Here is a 23,752-nt window from a genome sequence, read left to right as displayed (position 1 = left end):
GAGCAGTGGTAGAGAAGTTGTGGAGACTGATGTTGTTAAGACCTCAGACAAAGTCAGCCATCAAAAGATTAAGCATGGTGTGGCTAATGTCCTGAGCTGTGTATATTTCAATTCAGAAAGTATTGTAGTGAAGCAGATAAACTCAGGGAATGGATCAACACATGGAATTATGGTATTGTAGCCGTTAGTGAGACCTGGCAGCAAGAGGGGCAATACCTGCAACTCAGTATTCTGTGGTTCTGTGGCGACCCACTTCCTAGCGCACTAGAACCGGCTCACAAATAGCCAGCGCGCCGGCACAAAGGCCAGTCCCAAAAGGGCGCCAGGTCTGCTTCACCAACAAAGGGAAAAGCCTGCGGGGGTTTGTGAGTACGTGCCCCTACAGCATCCGCGCCCGGGGAGGGCGGGATCAGGGAGGTTTTAAAGCAAGGCTGTGAAGTTCGAATAAAATCTTCTTTAACTGCAGTTTACTGACTCCGTGTCATTATTTTAGCGCTGTGTGTAGCACACCGCTACAATTGGTGACCCCGACGGTCCAAATGATTTTTGGACCGGAGATGACCGACGCCGCATCTGTTCATGCGGTTTCGTTGAAACTGCCCAGCTTCTGGATACTGCGACCTCACCTGTGGTTCCAGCAAGCAGAAGCCCAATTCCACGTTCGGCAGATAACCTCAAGAGGACACACATTACTACTATCTGGTGAGCTCCCTCGACCAGGACACAGCGGCCCAGGTTGAGGAGTTTGTACAATCTCCCCCAGTGGACGGCAAGTACACGGAATTCAAAGCCCTATTCATAAGGACTTTCGGACTCTCACAGCACGAGTGGGCTGACTGCACCTGGATGGCTTGGGTGACAGACCTCCATCGGCTTTAATGAATGAGATGTTGTCTCTGGCCAGCGGATACACACCCTGCCTCATGTTTGAGCAGGCATTCCTGGAGCAGATGCCCGAGGACATACGCCTGCTGCTGTCCGACGCGGATTTCAGTGACCCCCGGAAGGTGGCAGCCCGGGTGGACATGCTGTGGAACGCCAAGAAGGTGAGTGGGGCGTCCATCGCACAGATCACCAGGCCACGCTCCCAGCAGCAAACCAGACCAGGCCCGACCACAGAGCCCACTAACCCCAGAGGCAGGGGTGAGGAGCCCAACGAACAATGGTGCTTCTACCACCAGCGGTGGGGCGCAGAAGCCCGCTGTTGTCGCCCGCCCTGCCAGTTCTCGGGAAACGCCAGGGCCATCCGCCGCTGATGGCTACGGCGGCTGGCCTTCGGGATAGCCTCCTGTATGTGTGGGACAAGCGGTCGGGACGCCGTTTTTTGGTCGACACCGGTGCCAAAATCAGCGTCTTACCTCCAATGAGTTACGACACCCGCAACAGGGCACCGTTCCCCCCCTGAGTGCCGTGAACGGCAGCACGGTAAGGACCTATGGCACCCGTACGGTGCAGCTACAGTTCGGCTCCAGCCAGTTCACGTGGGACTTCACACAGGCCGCCGTAGCCCAACCGCTTCTGGGTGCGGATTTTTTGCGGGCTCACAGCCTACTGGTCGACCTGCCCAGGAAGAGACTGGTCCACGCCGAGACCTTTCAGACGTTCTTCCTGGGTGCAGACCAGTTGCCAGCCCCTCACCTCGGCTCCATCACGCTGTCCGACAACGACTTCACCAGAGTCCTGGCAGATTTCCCATTGGTTCTGGCACCGCAGTTCATGGCAGCCATGCCCCGACACAGCGTACAACACCACATCCCGACCCAGGGACCACCCCTCCACGCCCGTGCTCGGCGGCTTCCCCCGGACGAGCTCTGACTGGCGAAGGAGGAGTTCAAGAGGATGGAGGAATTGGGGATTATCCGGCAGTTCGACAGCCCATGGGCCTCCCCCTGCACATGGTGCCCAAAGCGACGGGAGGCTGGAGACCGTGCGGCTACTACCGCAGGCTGAACAAGGCTACCACACTGGACCGCTACCCTGTGCCGCACATTCAGGACTTTGCAGCAAACCTGCACAGCGCACGGATCTTCTCCAAGGTAGACCTCGTCCGAGGGTACCATCAAATCCCGATGCATCCTGATGACGTCCCCAAAACAGCTCTCATCACCCCGTTTGGCCTTTTCAAGTTCCTCCGCATGCTGTTCGGCCTGAAGAATGCCGCACAGACGTTTCAGCTGTTAATGGACACGGTGGGACGCGACCTGGATTTTGCATTCATCTATTTGGATGACACCCTCATAGCCAGCAGCAGTCGTCAGGAGCATCTGTCCCACCTCCGTCAACTCTATGCCCGACTCAGTGAATACTGTCTAACAATCAACCCGGCCAAATGCCAGTTTGGGCTCGACACCATCGACTTCCTGAGCCACAGGATTACTAAAGACGGGGCAATCCCTCTGCCCGCTAAGGTAGACGCGGTCCGCCATTTCCCCTGACCCAACACAATCAAAGGCCTTCAGTAATTCGTAGGTATGGTCAATTTCTACCACCGCTTCCTCCCTTCAGCTGCCTGAATCTTGCGCCCCCTGTTCGCCCTGATGCCGGGTCCAGGCAAGGACATTACCTGGGACGAGGAGTCCGCCGCCACTTTCATTAAAATGAAAGAAGCCTTGGCAAACGTCGTGATGCTAGTTCACCCCAGAATGGATGTCCCTACCGCCTTCACAGTGGACGCCTCTAACACGGCAGTCGGTGGGATACTGGAGCAGCTCATTGTGGGCCGCTGGCAACCCCTGGCGTTTTTCAGCAAACACCTGCAGCCACCCGAGCTCAAATACAGTGCTTTCGACCGGGAACTGTTGGCACTATACCTGGCAATCCGGCATTTCAGGTACTTCTTGGAAGTTAGGCCCTTCACCATGTTCACGGACCACAAGCCACTTACCTTTATGTTCACAAAGGTGTCCGATCCCTGGTCGTCCCGCCAGCAGCGCCATCTGTCCTACATCTCTGAATACACAACGGATGTCTGGCACGTCTCGGGTAAGGACAATGTCGTGGCGGACATGCTCTCTCGCCCTAACATTCATGCCCTTTCCCAAGGGGTAGAATTTGAGGCGCTGGCAGAGGCGCAGCAGGCAGACGAGGAAATCCCGAGTTACAGAACTGCAGTCTCCGGTTTGCAGCTCCAGGACCTCCCCATAGGCCCGGGTGAGAGGACCCTACTCTGTGACGTCACCACTGGCCAGCCCCGTCCCGTCGTCCCGGCACCTTGACGGTGACGCGTTTTCGACTCCATTCATAATTTAGTGCACCCCTCCATCCGGACAGTTGTCCGGATGGTCTCCAGCAGGTTCATTTGGCATGGACTCCGCAAGCAGCTCAGTGCATGGGCCAGAGCGTGCATGCACTGCAGCAAGGTGCAGCGGCACACCAAAGCCCTGCCGCAGCAGTTCCACCCCACCCACCGGTGTTTCGACCACATTCATGTGGATATCGTGGGCCCCCTGCCAGTGTCGCGCAGAGCACAGCACCTCCTGACTATTGTGGACCGGTTCACAAGATAGCCAGAGGCGATCCCGCTCACTTACACCACCTCCGAATCTTGTGCCCGAGCACTGATCACCACCTTGGTGTCCCCCTTTGGTGTACCGGCCCACATTACCTCCGACAGAGGCGTCCAATTCACCTCCAGCCTGTGGTCAGCTAAGGCCAGCCTTTTGGGAACACAGCTGCACCACACCATTGCCTACCACCCACAGTCAAACGGACTAGTGGAGCATTTCCACCGTCACCTGAAGTCGGCTCTCATGGCCCACCTGCGAGGAGCCAACTGGGTGGACGAGCTTCCCTGGGTCCTACTCGGCATCCGCATGGTGCCTAAAGACGATCTGCATGCCTCGTCAGCCGTGTTGGTGTACGGCGCACCCCTGGTCATCCCCGGGGAGTTCATACCAGCCCCAAGGGGGCAAGAGGAAGAACCCGCAGCAGTCCTGGGCAGACTACGCGAGAGGCTCGGTGACCTGGCCCCCATACCCACTTCGCAGCATGGGCAGAACCCGACCTGCATACCCAAAGACCTGCAGAACTGTAAGTTTGTGTTTGTACGACGGGGCGGGCATTGGCCACCGCTACAATGGCCCTACGAGGGACCGTTTACGGTGCTCAGAAACAATGGATCCATGTTCGTGCTGGACATTGGGGGGAGAGAGGAGGTTTTCACGGTGGACCGACTCAAACTGGCCCACGTGGACTTGGCGCAACCGGTCGAGTTTCCGGCACTGCAGCGCAGAGGCCGACCTCCCAAACAGGGTCCGGCCCAGACTGTGGACATTGGGGGGGTGTACCGCCGGTTCTGGGGGTGGGGGTTATGTGGTGACCCACTTCCTAGTGCACTCGAACCGCCTCACAAATAGCCAGCGTGCCAGCACAAAGGCCAGTCCCAAAGGGGTGCCAGGTCTGCTTCACCAACAAAGGGAAAAGCCTGCGGGAGATTGGGAGTACGTGCCCCCTACAGCATCCGCGCCCGGGGAGGACAGGATCAGGGAGGCTTTAAAGCAAGTCTGTGAAGTTCGAATAAAATCTTTAACTGCAGTTTACTGACTCCGTGTTGTTATTTTAGCGCTGTGTGTAGCACACCGCTCCAGTTCCATTGTTTTAGGTGTGACAGAGCAGGAAGTATTAAAAGAGACTGGAAAGACTGGAAAACTTATCTAGTGAGGCTTTAGAGAGAATAAGAAAGGTATGACTACATTAACGGGGCAATATTATTGACTTTCCCCCCACCCCCCCACCGATGTCCACGGCATTTAGAGGAAAAAACTTGCAGAGAGTTCACAGACTGTTGTAAGAAACATAAGGTTGTTATAGTATGTGACTATAACTTTCCACATATTGACTGGGATTCTCTTACTGTAAAAGGACTAGCTGGGATAGAGCTTGTCAAATGTGCTTAGGAAAGTTTCCTTAATCAGCATATGACCATATAACAATTACAGCACGGAAACAGGTCATCTCGGCCCTTCTAGTCTGTGCCGAACGCTTACTCTGACCTACTCCTACTGACCTACACTCAGCCCATAACCCTCCATTCCTTTCCTGTCCATATACCTATACAATTTTTTTAAAATGACATATAGACGTCTCAACAAAAGATTGTAGGATATTTTATCTGCTACTTGGAATGAGAAAGGGCAGCTGACAGGTTTGTGTAGGGGAACACTTTGAATCCAGTGACCACAATGTCATTAGTTTCAAACTAAATATGGAAAAAAATAGGTCTGGTCTGTGGATTGAGATTCTAAATTGGAGAAAGGCCAATTTTAATGGTATCAGAAAGGAACTAGCAAGTGTGGATTGGGACAGGCTGTTTTCTGGCAAAGGTGTAATTGGTAAGAGGGAGACCTTCAAAAGTGAAATTTTGAGAGTACAAAGCTTATATGTGCCTGTTAGAATAAAAGATGAAGGTTACAGGTTTAGGAAACCTTGGTTTTCAAGATATATTGTTGGTTGAGAAAATCAGGTTCATTAACCCTGGTTAAGAAAAAAAGGTGGTACATAGCAGGTATAGGCAGATAGGAACAAATGAGGTTCTTATGGAGAACAAGTAATGCAAAAGAACACTTTTCTGATAGAAATCAGGAGGGTTAAAAGAAGGCACGGGCAGACAAGGTGAAGAAGAATCCTAAGTGATTCGACAGATAAGTTAGGAGCAATAGGTTTGCAAATAATAAAATTGGTCCGCTGGAAGATCAGAATTGTAAAAGAGATGGGGGAGATCTTAAATGGATGTTATACATCTGTATTTACTCAGGAGACTAACACAGAGTCTATAGAAATGAGTCAAAGCAGCAGTGAGTTCATGAACCCTATATAGAGTACGGAGGCGAAGGTGTTGGCTACCTCAAGGCAAATTAGGGTGGATGAATCTCCAGAGTCTAACGATCCTGTGGGAGGCAAGTGCAGAAATTGCAGGAGCCCTAGCAGAGATATTTAAATCATCCTTAGCACAGGTGAGGTACTGGAGGATGAGGATAGCTGATGTTGTTCTGCTGCTGAGGAAAGGCTCTAAACATAAACCAGGAAATTATAGGCCAGTGATCCTGAATTAAGAGTAGGAGAATTATTGAAAGGTATTCTAAAGGACTCTAAGGGACTCAAAAAAGCCAAGATGGCGGCGCAACGCAGCTTGCAGCGGCCATTCCGGAGCTGATATCTGTTATTTGTTAAGCGGGGTGCCATGCGCAATCCTAATCTGATGAAAAACAGATGTGGGAGCACGGGGGAGCATCTGGAAATCTCCAGGAAGGCCCTCTTCATTGCTGCAGCTGCTGTGAGGTCTGGGTTTCTGCTGAGAAGAACAGGCCCCCAGTCCTCAGTGTTGCATTGCTGGTGGCCGTTGGCAGGGGCATCTAAATACGCTCGGCAGAGGATGGTGCTCGGAGAAGCTGTGCCAGAGGGGATGGTCGGAGGCTCGGAGGTTCGACGGACTCGAAGACCACTGCGGTCAGGTCGCTTTCACTGTGTGCTGTGTTTGCTAGGCTGGGTTCGACGGAGCTTTCATTGTGTGCTGCGTCTGCAAGGCTGAGTCCGGCACCATGGAAATCCACAGCGGGGGTATTCCCTTCTGCCGCCGGCATGGGATGGCGAGTCTATCGGGACCCTGAGGACTTGCGGAAACTGTGTGGTGATTTCTTTTGAACTTAAGGTCTTTTAACATCTTTGGACTATTTTTACTGTGCCCATGGTTTGTTTTTTTTTATCAATTATGCTATTGTTTGCACTGTCATAACTATATGTTGTAACTATGTGGTTTTATGTAGGTCTTGCAGCTTTAGTTTTTGGTCTTGTTTTGTCTGGTGGGTTTGGAGCTCCTTTCCAGAGACAGCGCTAAGATGGTAGCATGATATTAATACGCAGCAGCCTCTCCAGACTCTGGATTGGGGATTGCCAAACGTTACGTGGATTTTCTGGTGTAGTCTGTTTTGTCATGTGATTTTGTGATATCTGAGGAATGTTGTCTTATTTTTTAACTGTATTGCATTTGTGGTTTCTAAATGACAATAAACTGAAACTGAACTGAACTGAACTGAAAAAAAGTGAGTATTTGGATAGACATGGAGTGATTAGGGTTGGGAAGTTAGTGAAGAAGGTTCAAGATGAGGTACTGTAATAAATTGGATTAAACATTGGCATTGTGGGAGAAGCCAAAATGTGGTAGCAAATGATTGTGTTTCTGACTGGACTCCTGTGACTAATAGAGAGCCATGAAAGGACTTGATTGGGTGGATGTAGAGAGGATGTTTCCTGTGGTGGGGATATCCCGAACTAGAGTGGACAGCTTCAAAATTGAGGGGTGACTTTTCAGAACAAAGGTTCTTTGATGGAATGGTAGAGCAGACTTGACAGGCTGAATGTCTCCTATGCCTTATGGTCTAATGGCTGATGTATTAATAAGTTGGAAGCTTTCTGTACTCAAAGTAGTCAGCTTCACAGCATTGATTATGGATACCTGGGATCTCTGTCTCCAGAAGCTTTTACATTATTTGTGCTAAAAGGTATATGAAAAATGATCACGTGCCACAACCATGGAAATTGCCGTGGAGTCTGGTTGTTCTCACAGGTGAACAGGTTAAAGAAGACCGCAACCACATATTCCAGACAATTAGGTTTCTTTGTAATTGTATTTACCTCTCCCTTTGTTTCAGTCTTGTCAAGTCTTGATTGAAACACAGCAACAACAATGCTCTCTACTCACCCTAGTCCATGTTCTGGGAAGAACAATTAGTGATTTAGATAGATGCTGTTAAAAGAGCTGTATTAATTTAGATCTAGATTATTGCTTTTGAATATAGAAAAATAGAAATCTACGGCACATTGCAGGCTCTTCGGCCCACAATGTTGTTCCAATCATGTGATCCACTCTAGTAACTGCCTAGAATTTCCCTACCATGTAACCCTCTAATTTTCTAAGCTTCATGTACCTATCTAAAAGTCTCTTACAAGACCATAATATATCCACCTTTACCACCTTCACTGGAAGTGCATTCCACACACCCACCACTCTGTGTGAAAAACTTCTTAGAATCAGGTTTATTATCGCCGGCATGTCTCATGAAATTTGTTAACTTAAGAGCAGCAGTTCAATGCTTAGAATTATAGTCAAATAAATAAATAAATAAATCAATTACAGTATACATGTATTGGAACTTAAAAATTGTGCAAAAACAGAAATAATATATATTGAAAAAGTGAGGTAGTGTTCATGGGTTCAATGTCCATTTATGAATCGGATGGCAGATCGGATGGATGGGATCGGATCGGATGGAAGAAGCTGTTCCTGAATCGCTGAGTGTGTATCTTCAGGCTTCTGTATCTCCTACCTGATGGTAACAGTGAGGAAAGGGCATACCCTGGGTGCTCGATGTCCTTAATAATGGAAGCTGCCTTTCTGAGCCACCATTCCTTGAAGATGTCCTGGGAACTTTGTAGGCTAATACCCAAGATGGAGCTGACTAGATTTACAACCTTCTAAAGCTTCTTCTGGTCCTGTGCAGTAGCCCCTCCATACCAGACAGTGATGCAGCCTGTCAGAATGCTCTCCATGGTACATCTATAGAAGTTTTTGAGTGTTTTTGTTGACATACCAAATCTATTCAAACTCTTAATGAAATACAGTCGCTGTTTTGCCTTCTTTATAGCTACATCGATATGTTGAGACCAGGTTAGGTCCTCAGAGATCTTGACAACCAGGAACTTGAAGCTGCTCATTCTCTCTAATTCTGATCCCTCAATGCGGATTGGCATGTGTTCCTTCATCTTACCCTTCCTGAAGTCCACAAACAGTTCTTTCATCTTACTGACATTGAGTGCAAGGTTGTTGCTACGACACCACTCCAGTGGTAGGTATATCTCACTCCTGTATGCCTTCTCATCACCACCTGAGATTCTACCAACAATGGTTGTATCATCAGCAAACTGATAGATGGTACTTGAGCTATGCCTAGCCACACAGTCATGTGTACAGACAGAGTAGAGCAGTGGGCTAAGCACACACCCCTGAGGTGCACCAGTGTTGATAGTCAGCGAGGAGGAGATATTGTCATCAACCCACACAGATTGCGGTCTTCCAGTTAGGAAGTGGAGGATCCAATTGCAGAGTGAGGTTCTGTAACTTATCAGCGAGGATTGTGGGAGTGATGGTGTTAAATGCTGAGCTATAGTCGATAAACATAGGTATTTGTATTGTCCAGGTGGTCTAAGACTGTGTGAAGAGCCATTGAGATTGCGTCTGCTGTTGACCTATTTGTAATGATAGGCCAATTGCAATGGGTCCAGGTCCTTGCTGAGGCAGGAGTTCAGTCAAGTCATGACCTCATAAATTTTCATCACTGTAGATATGAGTACTACTGGGTGATAGTCATTAAGGCAGCTCACATTACTCTTCTTAGGCACTGGCATAATTGTTGCAGTTTTGAAGCAAGTGGGAACGCCCACTCATAGTAGTGAAAGGTTGAAAATGTCCTTGATTACTCCCACCAGTTGGTTGGCACAGGTTTTCAGAGCCTTACCAGCTATTCCGTCGGGGACTTCTGCCTTGTGAAGGTTCATCGTCTTTAAAGACAGCCTAACATTGGACTCCAAGACAGAGATCCCAATGTCACTGGGTGCAACAGGGATCTTCACGGCTGTAGTTATATTCTCTCTTTCAAAGTGGGCATAGAAGGCATTCAGCTCACCTGATAGTGAAGCATCACTGCCATTCAAGCTATTGGGTTTTATTTTGTAGGATGTAATGTCATGCAAACCCTGCCAGAGTTGTTGTACATCCGATGTTGCCTCCAACCTCATTTAAAATTGTCTCTTCACCCTTGAAATAGCTCTCTGCAAGTCATACCTGGTTTCCTGGTACAGATCTGGGTCGCCAGCCTTGAATGTCACAGATCTCGCCTTCACCAGAAAAACTTACCTCTGACATCCCCCGGTACCTACTTTCAAGCACCTTAAAATTATGCCTTATCATGTTAGCCATTTCGGACCTGGGTAAAAACCTCTGGCTATCCACATGATCAATATTTCTCAACAGCTTATACACCTCTATCAGGTCGCCACTCATCTTCTGGCACTCCAAGGAGAAAAGACTACGTTCACTCAACCTGCTTTCATAAGGCTGCAGTGATGGTGTTAGTTTTTAGTTAGTTGGAGAGTTTTAAGTTAGCAGCCCTGTTGAGCTAGCATTTATTATTTTTCTTTGTTCTGTACAGTTCTTATTAATACACAGTGAACTGTTTATTCTGTGTATGTGTCTCTCCCTCTGCAGTGAACTCCTGTCAACATGTGTCTGAAGTCACACAAGTGGCAGAAAATGGTATAAGTTTAGAAAGTAGTCCAGGTCTTTTAGGAATGGTTAAGAAACATCAAGAATAATGATAGAAACGCAGAGCGAACTAGAATTCATTCCTCTGCCTTCCATATCTGTGATGGACAACTGGTTCATTTGAAGTTTGTGGGTTTGTCTTTTTAGCTTATAGGAATTGTACTTGTGTTTTGTAAATCCTTTGTGCTTTAGAAATGATTTGTCATTTGGAATCCTTTTATAAGATAGAAATCCTTTGTGAGTTTTAAATGTGTTTTAAGAATGTTGTTTGAATTTAAACATGTACCACTGAAAATAAATAAACTGTGGTTAAACTACTTTGTTAGTTGGGAGTATCTTCTTCTTGGTAGGGAAGGAGGACCCATTGCTCAAATGTGGATATTCGCAAGTAAACTCACTGTGGAGTGAACAGGGAAGTGAATTAGCTTTTGAAGATTGAGTAGTTACAGTATTCCTCCCTTTCTTGAGGGTCATCATTGTTATTATGTGCCGTGTCTTAGTGACTGTACCCATGGCTGTTTAAATTGAATAAGGCTCAAAGTTGTTGTTTGACTTTAGAACTTTGTGGTCATCAAACCCAATACCATCACAACCCAATTCAAATTTTGGATTTTAGAGGAATCGAGCAAGATGTAGTTAATGCAGGGGAGTGGTGGAGTAGGGACAAGCAACTGAATGGTCTATTCTTTTCCTCTTTCCAGTTAATATGACTTCATATCCATTGGCAAATTGATGTCAGCTTATACTGTCTATTCTTAATTGCAAATATATATCTGTAGAGGATGAAAACACTTCTTTATGTTAAACTTAATCCAGATTTTTTTATTTATAGATTTTTGTTTCTTCACCACATAGCAAGGGGTCTTTCATTCGACCGCTTTCACTTTTTTGGGAGTGTGCCATCCTATGCAGAAACTTTTGGGATACCATTCGGGAACATTGCTGCACTGCTGAGATTTCCAGGAAGGTCAGGAGAAAAAATGTATGGAATTAAGGCTGCTCAGAATGCACTGAAAGGCATGTTGTAGCCATAGATGGAACTCACCATCAAAGCCCATTTCCTGCAATTCTACCCCCACCCTGAAATGCTGCATGAGAACCATCTGCAGTATGGGAGAAGTCATGAAGGAATTATACATGTGCTGATTGGCTGTCCATCTCCAGCAGACAACAGCTAGTAAATTTGAAGGTAATTACTGCAGCAATTTTACTTTGCCGCAGTCTCATTGAAGATTGCTTCAGGCAATAGTTCTACCATTTTCCAGTCAACTGCTCCCAGATGCATGCGGCTAGTTCCTGACACTTTATTTCTGTTGAGCATCAGCTTGTCAGTCTCTCTGTAGACATATTTTTTAAAGTGGCATGGCCATGCAAAGTTTGAATAGTAGGGTATCATGAGATCTGAAAGTGTTTAAGTTATATTTACGTGGCCACAAAGCCCTTTTATTAATTTCCTTCAATCTGTAGTTCATCTGTGATCACTGACATTATTTTGGATATATCAGTGGCTGTTCTCCTAGCCACTGTCAAAAAAATGGAAGGAAGGCTGACCTCTCATTGCTCCTTCATGCCGTAGAGAAGAAGCCGGTTGAATTTTCAGTAAGCAAAACTACTACTTGGCGAAAGACAAGTATGCACCTCCTGGTGGAAAAAAACTTCACAATCGTTCAACAACAAATGTGGGAAACATTGGCAGGTCAGACAGCATCAGTGGAAAGAAAATAATTGATGTTTTACATTCTAGACTTCTGAATTGTAAAAGAGTCAAAACAAATTAGGTATCAATGCGGAGAAGGTGGAGGATGGATGGAAATAAAAAGTTCTAATTCAAAAAAGAGAGAATGAATTAAACTTGAAGAATTTAATAACAACTGGACTAATCATCAATATGCCCATACAGAATATGAGTTGTTCCTCAATCCTGCCCTGTTGTAACAGATGAGGTGATAGAAAGGTCAAAATAAGAGTGGGGTGGGGTATTAAAGCGTCAGGCAACTAGAAGCTCCGAGTCACTCTGTATGTAGTGAATGCAGATGTGGTGTAAAGGATTCTGCATTTGGTCTCTCTAACGTAGAAAGGACTGCGTTATGCACACTGAGTTTGGTAAATGGGATTGGAAGAAGTGTGAGTGAATTCCTTTATCTAGAAGGACAGTTTGAACTCCCAATTGCTAGGAAGTGTAGCGGGGAAGATGCTTTAAGACAGGAAATGGTGGATGGAAACAGAAGTGTTGACCACGCAGTTTTGAAGGGAGTGATTTCTTTGAAATGTTGAATTGCGAGTGAAGGGTAAAGTGAGTCTTATGGTTGGCACATCACAATATTAATTTGTAGGAAATGTGGTTAATTTTTCAAGAGTGATATGTTGCATGCTTTTCAAGCATAGCTTGTGGATTATCCCTTTAGAGAGCACAGAGAAAGATACTCCCCAAAACAAAAGACCGATGAAGACAAACAGCAGTAGCAACAAAAAAAGATTGACAAAGACAATGTAATGTTATGCCAGGAAATTATTTAGAACTGGAGGATCCTCAGCATACCTCTTCTAAGCCTGATTTACACAAATACTAATAAATCAATAAACTTCATTATGGTTGCCACAAAAACATACAAGATATTGAATTAGATATGTTTTAAGAAACACGATTTGTGGTATCATGTGAGTGTGTGAATGTCTCTGCCAATCACTAACCTAATATTTTGAGCAAAAAATAATTCTCACATTTTGTATGTATTTAGTATTCATATTTACAAAGTAAATAACTTTACAATATATAAATCATTGAATGTATGGGGAAGGCTCCATCACTTGCAGAAAACTGAAGTCTAATGAGGCCAAATTTTCTGCACAGGACATTTAACAATAGTTGGATTTGGTTTCATTTGGGCGTAATTTTAAGATGTTTTTCCATTTTTCTGATATTTGGTAAGTTGTTGAAATAGTGAATTGTTAATGGTGCAGTAAGGGAGGCAGAGATCTGAAAATGAATCAGCAGGGTAGCCATTGTGTATCACCTTAAGCATATGCCACTTGAGATTTGTGGTAGTTAACACTTAGCTTATTATTAAAAGGAATCTAAGATTAGAATGGAAGATATTTAACTTTCTAACTCATGTTTATTTCATTACTACTACACAGTAACAACATTTTTCTGCCATTCATTTCATTGGTGAGTTTTAAAAATGGAGGGAGCAGCAAAAATTGGGCAGCAGCATTTGTTGTGATCTATTTTATTTGGGTGTTTGTTCTTTGTTCTGGAATGTGTAGAATTAATGGTGACTGCCACTAGATTTAAAACTATTTTGACATTTCTGCTTTGTACTTATGAATGAATTATAATGTTTGATGAATAGCCAGATCTTCCTCTTTGAAATGACACAATCTGAGATTGTTGTAGATGAAAGCTTTACATTACAAATGGATTTTAATAGATGGAAGAGACGAGCAAATGAATTTCAATGTAGATGTGCTGTGCGTATATACCAACCGAAAATGTTGTAAATACTAAGCAGGTCAGGCAGCATCAGTGGAAAGGGAAACAGTTAATCAGATCCATGACCCTTCATCAAAATGAGGATCCGTTTCTTCAGATGTTGCCTCACCTGCTGAGAGTTTCAGTCATTTTCTGTTTGAATTACAGATTTCCAACACTGCATCTTTTTTGATTTTCAAGCAGCAAACATAACATTGGTTTGCATATGAATATTGTACCCCCTGTGCCTCTGGATAGACAGCTTTTCCCAACTGTTTGCTTGTGGCTGTATCTCCAGTCACATCTGGTTTCGGTCCATACAAAGATACAGTGGTTATGATCTTAACAACATGACAGTTGCAAGAAAAATGCAGGAACTCCAGCCACTAGTTTATGTCTTAAACTAGGCGGATGAACTTACAGCATGGATCACTATGTGGGACAATGGTGTTGTGGCCATTATGGAGACTCGGGTGACCCTGGGGCAGGAATGGCTGCTGAGTGTGCTGGGCTTCAGATGTTTCAAAAAGGAAAGGGAGGGGGGCAAAGTAGGTGGGAGAGTGGCATTGCTAATCAGGGATAGTATCATGGCTCCAGAAAAGGAGGAAGTCATGGAGGGATTGTTTACTGAATCATTGTGGGTGTAAATCAGAAACAGGAAGGGACAATAATTCTCTTTTAGAGAGTTTTTATAGATTTCTCCCCCAACAGTAACAGGGACACTGAGAAGCAGATAAGGAGGCAGATTCTGGAACGTTGCAATAATAATAGGATTGTTGTAATAAGAGATTTAACTTGCCAAATATTGACTGGCATCTACTTAAGGGAAGGGGTATAGATGGGGTAGAGTTTGTTAGGTGTGTTCAGAAAGGTTTCTTGACACAGTATGTAGATAAGCCTACAAGAGGAGAGGCTGTACTTGATTTGGTATTGGGAAATGAACCTGGTCAGATGTCAGGTCTCTCAGTGGGAGAGCATTTTGGAGATAGTGATCACAATTCTATCTCCTTTACCGTAGCATTGAAGAGGGAAAGGAACAGTCAAGTTAAGGAAATGCTTAATTGCAGTAAGGGGAAATATGAGGCTATCAGGGAGGAACTGAAGCATAAATTGGAAACAGATATTCTCAGGGAAATGCATGGCAGAAGTGTGGCAAATGTCCAGGGAACATTTACATGGTTTTCTGCATAGATATGTTCCTTTGAGGCAGGAAAGGATGGTAGGTTAAAAGAACCAAGGTGTACAAAGGATATAGAAAATCTAGTTAAGAAGAAAAGAGAAGCTTACGTAAGTTTCAAGAAACTATATACTGTTAGAGCTCTAGAAAATTACAAGGGTGCCAGGAAGGAGCTCAAGAATGAAATTAAGAGAGCTAGAAGGGGTCATGAGAAGGCCTTGACCAGCAGAATTAAGGAAAACCCCAAAGTATCCTACAAGCATGTGAAGAACAAGAGGATGAGCAGTGTGAGAATAGGACCAATCAGGGGTGAGTGGAAACATGTACATGGAGCCGGAGGAGGTAGTAGAGGTACTTAATGTTTACTTTACTTCAGTATTTGCCAGTGAAAAGGAGCTTGAAAATTGTGGGGATGACTTAAAACAGACTGAAATGCTGGAGCTTTTGAAAGGTATTAAGTTAGATCAGTCCTCAGATGAGATATACCCCAGGCTACTATAGGAAGTGAGGGGGGAGATTGTTGAGCCTCTGGTCATGATCTTTGCATTATCAATAGGGACTGGAGAAATACCAGAGAATTGTAAGGTTCCAAATGTTGTTCCCCTGTTCACTAAAGCAATAGGATGCAGAACTGAGCTGAGAAGTGGCAGATGGAGTTCAACCCAGATCAGTTTGAAGTGGTTCATTTCAGCAGGTCAAATTTGAAGACAGAATATAATTTTAATCGTAAGACTCTTGACAGTGTGGAGGATCAGCAAGATCTTAGGGTTCATGTTCATAGGACATTCAAAGCTGCTGTGCAGTGTTGACAGTGTTGTTAAGAAGGTGTATGGTATATTGGCCTTCAGCAACTGTGGGACAGATTTCAAGCGCCGTGAGGTAATGTTACAGCTATATAAGACCCTGGTCAGACCCCACTTGAAGCACTGCGTTCAGTTCTGGTGACCTCATTACAGGAGGATGCAATGCTATAGAGGGAGTGCAGAGGATGCTCCCTGGATTTACAAAGACGTTGCCAGATTGGAGAACATGCTCTATGAGAATAGGTTGAGTGAACTTGGTGTTTTCTCCTTGGAGTGACGGAGGATGAGAGGTGACCTGATAGAGGTGTATAAGATGAAGAGAGGCATTGATCGTGTGGATAGTCAGAATAGTCAGAAACTTTTTCCCAGGGCTTAAATGGCTAAAATGAGAGTGCACAGTTTTAAGGTGCTTGGAAGCAGGTACAGAGGAGATGTCAGGGGTAAGTTTTCTACACAGAGAATGGTGAGTACGTGGAATGGGCTGCTGGTGATAGTGGTGGAGGTGGATACAATAGGCTCTTTTAAGAGACCCTTAGATAGGTACGTGGAGCTTAGAAAATAGAAGGCTATGAGGTAGGGAAATTTTAGGCGGCTTCTAGAGTAGGTTACATGGTCAGCACAACATTGTGGGCTGAAGGGCCTGTAATGTGCTGTAGAGTTTCTACTTTCTATGTTTCTATCAATTACATTCCAAACCCCAAACTCAGTAGTTGAGCTGAAGAATGTAAATGGCACTTGTGAATGTGCACACCCTGACTCTGCCAGGAGCTGGTTAGGTGTGTTGGCCAGAAAAAAGAAGTGTATAGGGTTTGGACATCCATTGTGAAAATACATGTTGATCACATTGCTCCATTGGCAACAAAAGGTGCAATTTGTCGGTGGCCACCCGTTTCAATTTAACTTCAAATTCTTATTCCGACATGTTGGTTCGTGGCTTCCGCTACTGCCGTGATGAATCCACAGTCAGGTTGGAAAAGCAACCCCTCATGTTCTGGGTAACCTGCGGCCTGATGGCATAAACATAGATTTTTCTAACTTCAACTATTTTCTCCCCCTCTCTCTGCTCTATGTTTCCATTCCCCATTCTGGTTCGCTTCTCATCCCTTCTTTTCATCTCACCTGCCTATCACCTTCCTCCGGTGCCCTTCCTCCCTCCCTTTCTTGCATGGCCTACTGCTCTCTCCTAATAGATTCCTTCTTCTTCAGCCCTTTACCTCTTCCACCTACTTTCAGCTTCTTAATTCATCCCCCTTTCTCATCCACCCATCTTCCCATCACTTGTGCAGTTATGGCCAAAGTCCCAAGGGAGAGACACTGAAGTAGATCAACAGTTCACTGACTTTTAATAGGAACTGTGCAGAAATAAATGAAAAACAATAAATGCTAGGCCTAGAGGGGTATTGCCTAGAAATATAAAACCAAAGCTAATACCAATATAGCAGCTTGGCAGTAGTAGTTTAATAGTTTAAGGAGGGAGCATCGACTTCCCTGTGCTTTTGGTCAACAAGACAGAGATCAGAGGAAAGGAGTTAAATACCACCACAATGAAACACTAATTGGCTGGAATGTGCATTTCACGAGTGTGATTGCTGAACCCCTTCTGCAGCTCACCTGCAAGGGCATGCACACCCTGTGGCATGGTCCGTGGTTGTGACACTCACCTGGTCTCTCCTATCGCCTGCTAGCTAGTCAGAATCAGGTTTAATATCGCTGGCGTATGTCATGAAATTCATTAACTTTATGGCAGCAGTGCAATGAAGCACATGATAAATAGAGAGCAAAGACCTGGAGCTGTTCCTGAATCACCGAGTGTGTGCCTTCAGGCTTCTGTACCTTGTTCCCGATGGTAACAGTGTGAAGACAGCATGTGCTGGGTGATGGGCATTCTTAATGATGGACACTGCCTTCCCAAGGCATTGCTTCTTGAAGGTGTCTTGAATACTGCAGAGGCTGGTACTCGTGATGGAGCTGGCTAGTTTTGCAAGCTTCTGCAACTTATTTTGGGCTTGTGTAGTAACACCCCTCCCCCCCGCCCCCTCGCCAGACCAAATGGTGATGCAGCCAGTCAAAATGCTCTCTGTGGTATATTTTACTAGTTTTCTAATGTTTTAGTTGACAAACCAAATCTCCTCAAACTCCTAATAAAATATAGCCACTGTCTTGTCTTCTTTTATCTACATCAATATGTTGCATCCAGGTTAGGTCCTCAGAGATATTGATTCCCAGGAACTTTAAACTGCTCGCTCTCTCCGCTTCTGATCTCTCTGTGGGGATTGGTTTGTGTTCCCTCATCTTACCGTTTCTGAAGTCCAGTGTAAACTCTTTGGCCTTGCTGACGTTGAGTGCAAAGTTGTTGCTGCAACACCATGCAAAAAACTGGTATATCTCACTCTGTACGGCCTTTCGTCACCATCCGAAATTCATCAGCAAATTTATGGGTGGCATTTAAGCTGTGCCTGGTCACATAGCTCATAGTTTGTAGTCCTACTCCTCACCCCACCTTTTTATTCTGGCTTCAGTGTCTTTCCTTTCCGGTCCTGATGAAGGGTCTCGGCCATTCTCATTCTGACACATGGATTAGAAGTCAAATCCTCCAAAAGAAGTGACACAAATTCAGAAGATGTAGAATGTTTGTGGGACATTTGAGAAACTGCAAAGATAAAAAAAAAACCCTGAACAGTAGCCAGGATGTGGGATATTAATTACAGCTGGAGATAGAAGAGTTGCGTCAGAAGGGAAAATGATACAATAGGGATTTTAATATGCAAGCAGATTGGGAAAATACGGTTGGTCCTGGATTCCAAAAGAGAGAATCCGTAAAGTGCCCACGAGATGGCTTGTTCGAGCAGCTTGTGGTTGAGCCCACTAGGGGAACAGCTATTCTGGATCATGCGTTTTGTAATGGATTGAATTTGATTATGGAGTGTAAGTAAAAGAATCTTTAGGAGGCAGTGATAATAATATGATGGAATTCACACTGCAATTTGAGAGGGAGAAACTACTGTCAGATATATCAGTATTGTCGAGGAGCAAAGGGAATTACAGAGGCATGAGGGAGGAGCTGGCTAAAATTGATTGGAAGGCAACACCAGCAGGGACGAAGAAGAGCAGCAATGGCTGGAGTTTCTGGGAACAATTTGGAAGGCACAGGACAGATAGATTACAAAGAAGAAGAAATATTGTAAAGGCAGAATGATGCAACAGTGGCTGACAAAGAAAATCAAAGCCAACAAAAAAGCAAAAGGGAGGGCATATATAGAGTAAAAACCAATGGATTGTTAAAGGATTGGGAAAGACAGAAGGCAACTAAAAATCAGAAGGAGGAAAAATATGAAATAGAAACTAGCCAATAATTTCAAAGAGGATACCAAAAGGTTTTCTTCAGATATGAAAGAGTAAAAGAGACGCAAAGTAGATATTGGACTGCTGGGGATTGATGCTGAAGAGGTAGTAGAGGGAGACAACGAAATGGCATATGAACTGAACAAGTATTTTTATCAATCTTCACAGTGCAAGACATTAGCAGTATGCCAGAAGTTCGAGATGGTCAGGGAATATTCCCCAGGCAGCTCCACGAGGCAAGGAAGTTTGCTGAGCCTCTGGCTAGGATCTTTATGTCCTCATTGTCCAAGGGAATGGTACCGGAGGACTGGAGGGAGACAAATGTTTTCCCCTTGTTCAAAAAAGGTAGTAGGGATAGTCCAGGTAATTATAGACCAGTGAGCCTTACGTCTGTGGTGGGAAAGCTGTTGGAAAAGATTCTTACAGATAGGATCTATGGGCATTTAGAGAATCATGGTCTGATCAGGGACAGTCAGCATGGCTTTGTGAAGGGCAGATCGTGCATAACAAGCCTAATAGAGTTCTTTGAGCAGGTGACCAAGCATATAGATGAGGGTAGTGTAGTGGATGTGATCTACATGGATTTTAGTAAGGCATTTGACAAGGTTCCACATGGTAGGCTTATTCAGAAAGTCAGAAGGGATGGGATCCAGGGAAGTTTGGCCAGGTGGATTCAGAATCGGTTTGCCTGCAGAAGGCAGAGGGTCATGGTGGAAGGAGTACATTCAGATTGGAGGGTTGTGACTAGTGGTGTCCCACAAGGATCTGTTCTGGGACCTCCGCTTTTTGTGATTTTTATTAACTACCTGGATGTGGGGGTAGAAGGGTGGGTTGGCAAGTTTGCAGATGACACAAAGGTTGGTGGTGTTGTAGATAGTGTAGAGGATTGTCAAAGATTGCAGAGAGACATTGGTAGGATGCAGAAGTGGGCTGAGAAGTGGCAGATGGAGTTCAACCTGGAGAAGTGTGAGGTGGTACACTTTGGAAGGACAAACTCCAAGGCAGAGTACAAAGTAAATGGCAGGATACTTGGTAGTGTGGAGGAGCAGAGGGATCTGGGGGTACTTGTCCACAGATCCCTGAAAGTTGCCTCACAGGTAGATAGGGTAGTTAACAAAGCTTATGGGGTGTTAGCTTTCATAAGTTGAGGGATAGAGTTTAAGAGACGCGATGTAATGATGCAGCTCTATAAAACTCTAGTTAGGCCACAGTTGGAGTATTGTGTCCAGTTCTGGTCACCTCACTATAGGAAGGATGCGGAAGCATTGGAAAGGGTACAGAGGAGATTTACCAGGATGCTGCATGGCTTAGAGAATATGGATTATGCTCAGAGAGTAAGGGAGCTAGGGCTTTACTCTTTGGAGAGAAGGAGGATGAGAGGAGACATGATAGAGGTGTACAAGATGTTAAGAGGAATAGACAGAGTGGATAGCCAGCGCCTCTTCCCCAGGGCACCACTGCTCAGTACAAGAGGACATGGCTTTAAGGTAAGGGGAGGGAAGTTCAAGGGGGATATTAGAGGAAGAGTTTTTACTCAGAGAGTGGTTGGTGTGTGGAATGCACTGCCTGAGTCAGTGGTGGAAGCAGGTACACTAGTGAAGTTTAAGATACTACTAGACAGGTATATGGAGGAATTTAAGGTGGGGGGTTATATGGGAGACAGGGATTGAGGGTTTGCACAACATTGTGGGCCGAAGGGCCTGCAATGTGCTGTACCTTTCTATGTTCTATGAACAGAAGCGAGTGTGTGTGAATGTGCTTGGGAAACTGGAAGGTCTGAAGGTAGACCAGACTATACCACAGGCTTCTGAAAGAGATAATTGAAGAGATTGTGGAAGCATTAGTAATGATCTTTCAATAGATTCTGGAATGGGTCAGGACGACTAGAAATATTGCAAATATCACTTCACACTTCATGAAAGAAAGGAGCCAGAAGAAAGGAGATTATAGACTAGTTAGGTTGACCTCAGTGGTTCGGAAGATGTTGGAGTTGATTATGAAGAATGTGGCTTCATGGTACTTGGAGGCACATGATAAAATAGGCTAAAGTCAGCATGATTTTCTTAAGGAAAATGCCTGACAAATCTGTTTGAATTCTTTGAAGAAATAACAAGCAGGATAGATAAAGGAGAATTGGTGGATGTTATGTACTTGCATTTTCAGAAGGCCTTAGACAAGATGTTGTACATGGGGTTGCTTAACAAGATAAGATACCATGATATTACAGGAAAGTTACTAGCACAGATAGCATATTGGCTGATTGGCAGGAGGCTGAGAGTGGGAATGAAGGGAGTCTTATCTGATTGGCTGCCAGTGACTCGTGGTGTTCCACAGGGATTGGTGTTGGGACTGCTTATTTTTACATTGCATTTCAATAATTTGGAGATCTGTGGCCAAGTTTGGGGACAATACTAAGTTTGGTGGATGGATGGGTAGTGTTGAGGAAGCCAGGAGTTGACAGAGAGATTAGAAGTGGCAGATGGAATACAATATTGGGAAGTGTATGGTCATGTACTTTGGTAGAAGGAATAAAAGCATAGACTACTTTCTAAATGGGAACAATTAAAAAAAATCGAGGTGCTAAGAGACTTGGGAGTTCTCGTTTAGAATTCCATAAGGGTTAATTTGCAGGTTGAGTTGATAGCAAGGAAAACAATACAATTATAGCATTTGTTTCGAGTGGACTAGAATATAAAAGCAAGGATGTAATGTTAAGTCTTTGTAAGACAGTGGTGAGGCCTCTCCTGAAGTATTCTGAACAAATTTGACCCCTTATTTAAGAAAGGATGTGCTGACTTTGAAAAGGGTTCAGACGATTTTCATGAGAATGATTCCAGGAATGAAAGGGATCATATGAGGATTGATATGAGCAATTACATCCATTGCTTCTCTTTTGTCCACCCTGCTTGTTACTTTCTCAAAGAACTCTAAGGGGGTACGTCATTGAAACTTATCAAATATTGAAAAGCCTGGATAGAGTGGATGTGGAGAGGATGTTTCCTATGCAGGCAGAGCCTAAGTCAAAAGGGCATAGCTCAGAATAGAGGGCTATTCATTTAGAATGGAGATGAGGAGGTATTTCTTTAGCTGGAGTGTGGTGAATCTGTGGAATTCATTGCCATGGGCGACGGTGGAGGCCAGGCCATTTGGTGTATTTAAAGCAGAGATTGATAGGTTCTTGATTAGATTATAGGAGAAGGCAGAGGAATGAGGTTGAGAGGGAAATGGATCAGCCATGACAGACCAAACTCATTGGGTGGAATGGCCTCATTCTGCTCCCATATCTTATGGCTTTATGTTCTAGTGGCCTAAAACATGTCATGTTTATTCCCTTCCATAGATTTTGCCTGACTTCTGTGTTAGAAACATAGAAAACCTACAGCACAATACAGGCTTTTTTGGCACAGAATACTGAGCCGAACATGTACTTACTTTAGAAATTACCTAGGGCTGCCTATAGCCCTCTAATTTTCTAAGCTCCTTGCACCTATCCAGAAGTATCTTAAAAGACCCTACCATATCTGCCTCCACTATCGTTGTCGGCAGCCAATTCCACACAATCACCATTCTCTGCATTAAGCACTTACCCCTGACATCTCCTCTGTACTTACTTCCAAGCACCTTGAAACTTGTGCCCTCTCATGTTAGCCATTTCAGCCCTAGGAAAAAGCCTCTGACTACCCATACGATTAATGCCTCTCATAATCTTATACATCTCTATCAGGTCACCTTTCATCCTCTGCCACTCCAAGGAGAAAAGGCCAAGTTCACTCAACCTATTCTCATTAGGCATGCTCCCCAATCCAGGCAGCATCCTTGTCAATCTCCTCTGCACCCTTTCTATTGTTTCCACATCCTTCCTGTAGTGAGGTGACCAGAACTGAGCACAGTACTCTTAAGTGGGGTCTGACCAGGGTCCTATAACACTGCAACATTACCTCCTGGCTCTTAAACTCAATCCAATGCACTGTATGCCTTCTTAACCACGGAGTTCTTCCAGCATTTTGTGCATGCTGCTCAAGGTTTCCAGCATCTGCAGAATCTTGTGAGATTTGCACCACCACTAGCTTCAGAAAATTCTAGGGACTGGTTAGACAGGAAACACAGCAAGATAATAGAATGATTTTACGTGAGATGACAGCCCCATTTATTATTTTTCTGTCCTGCTGTTTAATTTGGTTAAAGACTGTATTGGATCAGGAGATTATTTTGTCCAGAAGGCTTTTGGAAGTCAAGAATAAAGTGTGAATCTTGTGGTTACAACGATTTTATTCAGTGTCCATAACAACAAAATAACAACAATCAGCTCACTCTACTGTGAATAAGAAACAAAGAGAGAATACAAAGAAAAACAAGGGAATAAAGAAGCCAAAGTTCCAAGTAAATTTATTAGCTAAGTACATATATGTTGCCATATACAACCCTGAGATACAGCTTTCTGCAGGCATTGGCAGTAAATACAAGAAACGTAATGACATCAATGAATGACCAATACCCAACAGGACAAGCAGAACAAATGTGTAAAAGACCACAAACAGTTCAAAATTAAAAAGAAAAAAAAAGAAATTAATAATAAAAATAAATAAGCAATAAATGTAGTAAGTATAGTTGTCATCTTGTACTGAAAACTAGATCAAGCTGGT

Source organism: Hypanus sabinus, chromosome 2 (genome assembly GCF_030144855.1).
Source record: "Hypanus sabinus isolate sHypSab1 chromosome 2, sHypSab1.hap1, whole genome shotgun sequence".
NCBI lineage: Eukaryota > Metazoa > Chordata > Chondrichthyes > Myliobatiformes > Dasyatidae > Hypanus > Hypanus sabinus.
This window is presented reverse-complemented; position numbering follows the sequence as displayed.